The sequence below is a fragment of the Mandrillus leucophaeus genome, unplaced genomic scaffold (genome assembly GCF_000951045.1).
Source record: "Mandrillus leucophaeus isolate KB7577 unplaced genomic scaffold, Mleu.le_1.0 Scaffold21, whole genome shotgun sequence".
Taxonomy (NCBI): domain Eukaryota; kingdom Metazoa; phylum Chordata; class Mammalia; order Primates; family Cercopithecidae; genus Mandrillus; species Mandrillus leucophaeus.
Window position 1 is genome coordinate 7,957,637 of NW_012102143.1, and position 7,274 is coordinate 7,964,910.

The 7,274-nt window shown below is 56.3% G+C and overlaps 1 protein-coding gene across 1 annotated transcript in view; it reads left to right on the plus strand.

Moving 5' to 3' along the window:
* TWIST2 (twist family bHLH transcription factor 2) overlaps nucleotides 1–1,353 on the plus strand; it is a 72,697-nt gene extending 71,344 nt beyond the window's left edge. The window contains exon 2 of the mRNA XM_011980317.1: nucleotides 665–1,353. The gene's annotated coding sequence lies outside the window, so the exon portion shown is untranslated. The remainder of the gene's footprint in view (nucleotides 1–664) is intronic.
* The last annotated feature ends 5,921 nt before the right edge of the window (nucleotides 1,354–7,274 follow it).

Below are 7,274 nucleotides of genomic sequence, written 5' to 3' on the forward strand. Positions count from 1 at the left end.
GTGTGTGTGTGTGTGTATGTGGGGGTGGGGTGTGTTTGTGGGTGTGGTATGTGTGGAAGCTGCATGAAAGGCACATGGGACATCTCTGTGTTGTTTTTGCAACTTCCTGTGAATCTGTAATTGTGTCAAAAGCACAAATTTTAAAGCAAGAATCCACCGTAGAGAGCTCCCCCCAGCGGCTGACCCATTTCTCTGCGTCCTCGTCCCTGAAACACAGCCCTCTGCTGCCCAAAACCCCACAGCTCCCTCAGGCCTGGATAGGGCCAGTGTGTACATCTTGTCCCCAGGCAGCCTGCTCTGAGGGGCTCACCCACAGCCAGACAGCATTCACGGCCATGCCGAGCACTGGCCAGGGAGAGGCCTAGGGGCGGTGAGTGTGAGAGAGAGTGCACTGGGGGGCAGGAAAGGGCCCTCGGGGGTGGGAAAGGGTGCTCTGGGCTTGGCCTGGCCCTGGGGGCAGGGGTTGCAGAAGCTTGGGCTGGCCCCGTAGCAGTCACCTGTCCCGTGTCTTTTGGGAGGAACGTTGAGTAGAACAGAGCCAGCTCTCTCAGGGCCTGCCCCGTGTCCCGTCCCACCCAGCCTTGGGACGGACGGTCTCAGGACAATCCTGCAGGATGCCGAGCGAGGCGGCCTTATCTCACCGTCTCCCTTCTTTATCTTCCAGGCTGTCCGTCGCGTCGGCAGCGCAAGTGGAATTGGGATGCATTCGAGTCTGTAACTTCTGAAACCTGAACAACCTCAGGAGGCCCTCACCTCTGCCCTCCACCAGCGTCGAGAGAGGGGACAGCAGTGACATCGGACAGAAGACCCGGGCTCCGGTCCTCCCCCAGGACGGTCCCCACATAGGAAGGGCACTCCCAGCCCTCTTGCTGGTGACGTTGTCATGGTCATCTTGTCTCTGTTTGGATTTTTCTTCTGGGTCTTATGTTTTGGGGGAGGCTTATTCTTTCTGAAAATGTCTAGATTCAGGAACACGTTGACGAGGATTTGGATTTTGAATTTGTATTTCCCTCTAAGTGCCTTTTTTAATGTCTATTTTTTTAATAAAACAGAAATGCATTCTTGTACAATTCTGTTGAAACTGGACCAAGGCTCTCAGAAGAGGACCCCCGAGTTCCTTCCCCTCCCCCGAGCCTCTGCATGATTGTTTCAAGTCAGCCTTATTTTCATGCCGCTATTCTTTTTCTTTCTCCATGATTTGCTCGGCTAGCCATTTAAAAAAAAATATTCTCTGTTCAGTGTATATGTTGCTTGTTTGTTTTATTTATTGAGATATTTTTACAAGCTAAGTGACTGCAGTGTGGCTGTGTATCCTGCTCCCCACCCAGGAAAAAATAAAGACTTCCGCGCAGCCGTGGTCTCCCCATCTCTGTTCTCATCTCCACTTCGCAGCTCCGGGCATGGCCTGAGAGAGCCAGAACAGGTCCCAGGAATCAGTATTGCTTCACTTTAAAAGGCACGAGAGAGGATGTGAGACGTTTTATGCGGTGCATAATTGCAGAAATTTCTAGAAACTACCAACTCTAACACGGTTGCCAGTGTGAACAGACCTGGGCCTGGGAGAGCAGAGGGGGCCTCAGCCCTTTCCCGGTGCCTAGTCCTCTGCTGCTCCCCAGCAGCCTCAGCACGAGAGACCATTGCTGTCACACCCATGCCCCACTCTTGATACAGCAGCGTGCCCATCCTGTGCACCGTCCCTGCTGTCCAAAGTCAGGGCCAGCCTTCCCTGCTGCTCACCCTGGGTGGTATTCCCTGCTCTCCCAAGCATGGCATTCATTTGTGCCATCACCTGCCTGCCTGTCCGAACGAGTCACTGTCTGCTCCACGTGCATCCGTGCCATGTTGACTGTGAGCTCACCAGGCAGCTGGCTAAGGATGGAGCACCCGGATGTGCAGGTTAGGTTGGAATCCTGCCCAGAAATCTCACAAGGACCATGATCTGCCACCAAGGAGAGTCAGCCCAGGTCTGGTGCAGGTGGGCACCTCTGCATGAGGGCAAGGGCTCCATGCCCTGCCCGCTGCCTCCTTACCATGTCAGCACCCATGAGCACTGTGGGGGTGGGTGGTGCTTGTGGACCCCAGGGTGGAGGCTTCCAGCTCTGGGGACTGTGAGTCACCAGGTCACTACCCTGAGACACCAAAGGCATGTCTCCTGGGGGACACCTGGTACCGGGGTCTGCTGGGTGGAGCTGCTCACCAAGCAGTGGGCACACAGAGCCCACCCAGCTCCCAGACAGGGGTTCTGGAAGTAGGGATCTCTGGCAAGATGGCGGTGGCCTGTAAGCCTCATTTCCCATTCCCATCCTGCCCCCAGGTCCACCATGGCAAGGACACGAGCTCTGGAAACACCAGCATGACCTCAGCTTCCATCTGGCTCCTGGTGGTGACCTTGGTACAGCACTGGCTTCCACAAATGCACACACTGCACATGCACACACCAGACACACACATGCATGTACACATACCACACACCACACATGCACACAAACCACACACATATACATGTACACACACACCACACACACACATGCACACACTGCACACACACACAGCACACATATGCATGTACACACACACCACACACATAAATGCACACACTGCACATGCACACACCACACACGCACATGTACACACACCACACACATGCATGTACACACATGTGCACACACTGCACATGCACACAAACCACACACACGCACACACTGCGCATGCACACACCACACACACATGCATGCACATACACCACACACACAAACATGCCCACACTGCACATGAACACACCACACACGCACATGCGTGTACACACATGCACACACACCGCAATGCACACACACCACACACACACATGCCCAAGCTCACACTGCACATGCACACACCACACACGTACATGCATGTACACACACACACTGCACATGCACACACACCACACACACATGCACACACGCACATGCACACACATGCACACACTGCACATGCACATCACACACACACATGCATGTACGCACACACCACACACACATGCATGTATACACACACCACACACACATGCATGTACACACATACCACACACACAGGCACACACAATGCATGTGCACACACTTGGCACACTTGAAACAGACGCACACATACCCATGCCACATGAATGTATGCACATACGACCAGCACACACATGCACACGTGTGCACACACGAGACTCTGGGGAGAGAGAATAGGGCAGCAGTGGTCCCAGCAGCAGGAGGCCCCGCCCTCCCCCGTACTGTCTGGCAAGCTCTGCAGAGGCCCGTAGGGGCCACGAAGATTGCGGAGGCCACAATGCCCTCCTTCCTGAAGTGATTCAAATAGGAATAATCCCAAATCACACAATGCAAAGCTGATGGACGGCGGGGCCAGAAGGAGCCTCTTTCTTGGTTTCCAAGTTAAAAACTTCATTCTTCCTCTGCCCGGTGCCCTGAGCCTGGTTTCCTGCTGAGCAACAGCCCCTTGTCACCTTTGTGGGGGACCCAGCCCTGTGAGTGTCCACACCCAAGCCCAAGGCAGAGGAGGCGAGGAATGAGAGCGCCCCGTGCAAATGAGGGGGCAACCTGACCCCACGTGGGAGGTCAGGGATGGAGTTCAGTGGGGGCCTCAGAGCAGCGACCCAGTCAAGGGGGTCATCCCAGGGCCTCCCTGTGGTGGCTGCATCTCTGGGCATCACTGGCGGCTGCCTGTTCCCGGCCCACCTGCCCCACACTCTGGTCAGCATATCAGGGTCTCCTTCTCCCCCAGCCCTGGCCTCTCCTGGGGTCTCTCCTGGGGCTTTGTCTCCAACTCTGGGTGCCCTAGGAGCTGGTCACCAACACCTTAGGCTGCGTGGAAATACGTGGCCGTGAATACAGGCTCACTTCTTGCTTTCACCCCTGCACACACACTCCTGGAAGAGGTGCAGAAAGATGCTGGCTTCCGGAACACGCACGTGTGTGTCTATGGCTCCATACGCACGCTGGCATGCACGTATTTGCGTGTGTGCGATGCATGTCTGTGGACGCAGGTACATGCTGTCCTGTAACCTGCTGCTGGCTCCTCCTCCCCAGGTGTGTCATGGGGCCACTTCCCTGTGCTGGCTCCTGCTCCAGGGTCTCACAACTGCTCTGGCGTCAACCAGAGCCCCCTGCAGTCATGGCCCTGAGAACAGACCTGTGAGAGCTGGTGTGCATGTATTTTCAGGGTCAGATGACTGAGTCCGCAGAACAGGAGAGCGTTCAGAGCCCCAGGGGCTCTCTAAAGGAAAACATACCCCAAATCCCCCTCACTTCCACCTGTGTTCGAGGGCAGCCTGACGGAGGCCCCAGCTGTCAGGCGACCAGGTCAACCTGAAGGGCCTGGGTGCAGACATGTGGGGTGAGGGAACCTGGAGGGGGCAGCAGCGCTGCTGGGACCTCTGCACCCAGCCAGGCCCTGGCATCGCAGACCATCCTTGAGGGAGGGCCACTGGCCAGGCAGGTGGGGGCCTTGAGTCTGAATTTCCCCACAGGGCGAGACACGCTGGGGGCGGGGGTTCCTCTGCAGGTCCACAGGCTCAGATCTGAAACACAGCCTTGGGCCTGTGCAGCGGCCAAGACCAACACGTCTCAATGGAAAAGTCTCACTCTTTGCTTTTGAAAGCAACTGCAGACAGAGGTGGGCCTCCAGGTTGTAGCTGATGGAACACAGGTCCAGTGGGAGCCGGGAGTCATGGGGCAGCCAAGAGGCAACGGGAACTCAGCCCGAGGTCAGCCATCTCCCTGTGGCCCCAGTGCCGTCTGCAGGATGCTGTGTGGCTCTGAGTGACATAGTTTGAGGGACTGCTGGCAGCCCTGAGCACCCCAGAAGAGGAGGTGGGGGCCCTCACAGGAGACCTCTGGGTAAGCCTCTGGGTAAGGCTGAGTGGGAACGGACTGTCTGGAAGAGTGTGGCCCAGGTGGGCAGGGTGGGTCCTGGGGAGGGGCAGTATACTCCACGTCGCCACAGAGGCCAGGTGCAGCCTTGCGTTATCCTGTGCCTGCAGGGCCATGAAAATGGCGGTCAGTCATAGAAACGATGCCATCGGAGGCTCTTCAAACACCTCACTGTGTGTGGCATGGGTATGCCTGCGGGCCGCCACACATAGGGGCCAACCTGTAAAGGGGCAATCTGCCCCACAGATGCCTTCAACCCACAGACTAAGATGCCATGTCGTCTGGGGCCGGGGCCATCTGTACCGTCCCTGCGTCCTGCTTCTCTGTGGGCGGCATCACCCACAGTCTGTCTCCCGCTTAAGCCCTTTGGCTTGGGGCAAGACAAGTCTAACCCTCCATCCACGGAGCACCGCCTCACTGCCCACACAGAATGGCAGCCTCCTGAGCGGCAATGGCCAGGGCAAGTGAAGGCCCAGAGAGCACGGCGATGGCAGCCCTCATGGGATTGAATGTGGGCACCTCATAACTGAAAGATAGTGCAAAGGTCTGTTCTGACTCCCAGCCCGCAGGAAGACTCAAAGTGTCCTCTCCCTAAAGGAAGCTGACAGCTGCCTGGGAGGGTCAGGGCTCTTTAGAAACAGCCAGGCCCTTTGCCTGCTCATGGCCACACTGGTTTACACCCCAGTGGACTTGACTTTCCCCCTCCAAGCCCCAGTCTCCCTGAGATGAAGACCCCAATATCTACTCCTGGGCCTGCTCGCTGCCACCTGCCAGTTCTGTCCTCCTGAATGAAGACTCTCATCCTGACCCGGGCTGGGCTTAGGGCTGCCTTTTTCCTACCACCCCATCCAAGGCTGAGAGGACTCGCCCATCCTCCACATGCTTCCAGCAGCTCTCATCACTCGCTGACTCAGTGATTCAGGAAGCAGACCCGACTGCTGAAAGAAAGTGGGGAGGGCATGAGTGGGAGCCGGAGGAGGGGAGAGGGATGGGAGCGATGCAGGGGTGCGTTGGCCAGGAAGGATGACCAGGCTATGCCCGGGTTCCGGGGGTCTCGGGATGAAGCGTGGGAGGGAGCTGGGAGGGCAAGAAGCTGTCCGGCAGCTCTGCATCGCAGGATGTGTGTTTAGGTGTTTGTGTGTTTACACATGCCTGATTATCAGTGTTCCCCCCTGAAATCCTCCAGAAGACATGTTTACATCTGCACCCCTGGAACCTGTGAATGGACCCTACTTGGAAACAGCCTTTGCAGATGTAATTAAGTGAAGGATCTGGAGATGAGACCATATGGATTTGGGGTGGCTCCTAAATCCAAGGCCAGCCTTACAACAGAAGGGCAGTGGGAGATTTCAGAGAACGCTGGGAGATGATAGAGCCAGAGATGGGAGTGATGTGTCCACAAGTAAGGAACGCTGGAGAGCAGCCTGGAGCCGGTGCTCCCTCAGAGCCTCCAGAAGGAACCAGCCCCACCCACACCTCGATTCAAATTTCTGACCCCAGAACTCTGGGAGAATCCACTTCTGAAGCCATCAGTTTGTGGTTGCTTGGTGCAGCAGCCACAGGGAATGACTATAGACCCTGAAAGTGACATCAAAGAAGGAATGACCTGTGAATGCACAGGAGAGAGGGACGGGGGCAGCCTCAGACAGACCTTGGCAGGCTCATGGAAGATGAGTGGGAAAGGGTGGGCAGCTCCTCGGCTGAACCTCGAAAGCGGAAATGCAGCAGGGAGGCCTGAGTTTGGCAAGCTGGACCAGCAGGCTGGTCCCAGAAGGACTGGGGACTGGCAGGTGACAAAACCTCTAATTCTGAGGTACAGCATGGGGCTAAAGCCACAGGATTGGCTGATGGTCTGCAAGAGGCATGGGGAGACCCTCTTCCCAGCTCAGAGTTGATGACCACTCTCCCCCACTCCTGCCAGCTGGAGGAGTCCAGGAAGGGTCTGAACCCCAGCACAGCCATGTGGAGCAGGTGGGAATGGAGGATTTGGGGTAACTCTAGGAGGCTCCCCACTTCTCCCCTGCTCAGCACCAGCCGCTGGAAGCCCAGCCTTGCCTCTCCAGGCCGGAGGCAGGAGAACCCCTCTCAGCTTCCATTATAAATGGACACCCGGGACAGACAGGCCAGAACAAACACACAGAAGAAAGAGCACAGGGGAAGGGGGAGAACCACGTCAGAGGTGCTGCCGGAGAGAAGCTCCCGTATCTCCGAGATACAGCGACCGGCGAAAAAGAAAACTGAGAATTCCAGAGATCTGTGAATTAGGAAAACCATTTTTTTGAATGGAAACTTTAGTAGCAGTTTTGGAAGATGAAATGAGGGAAATCACATGCAGCAGAGCAAAATGACAAAGAGAAGAAG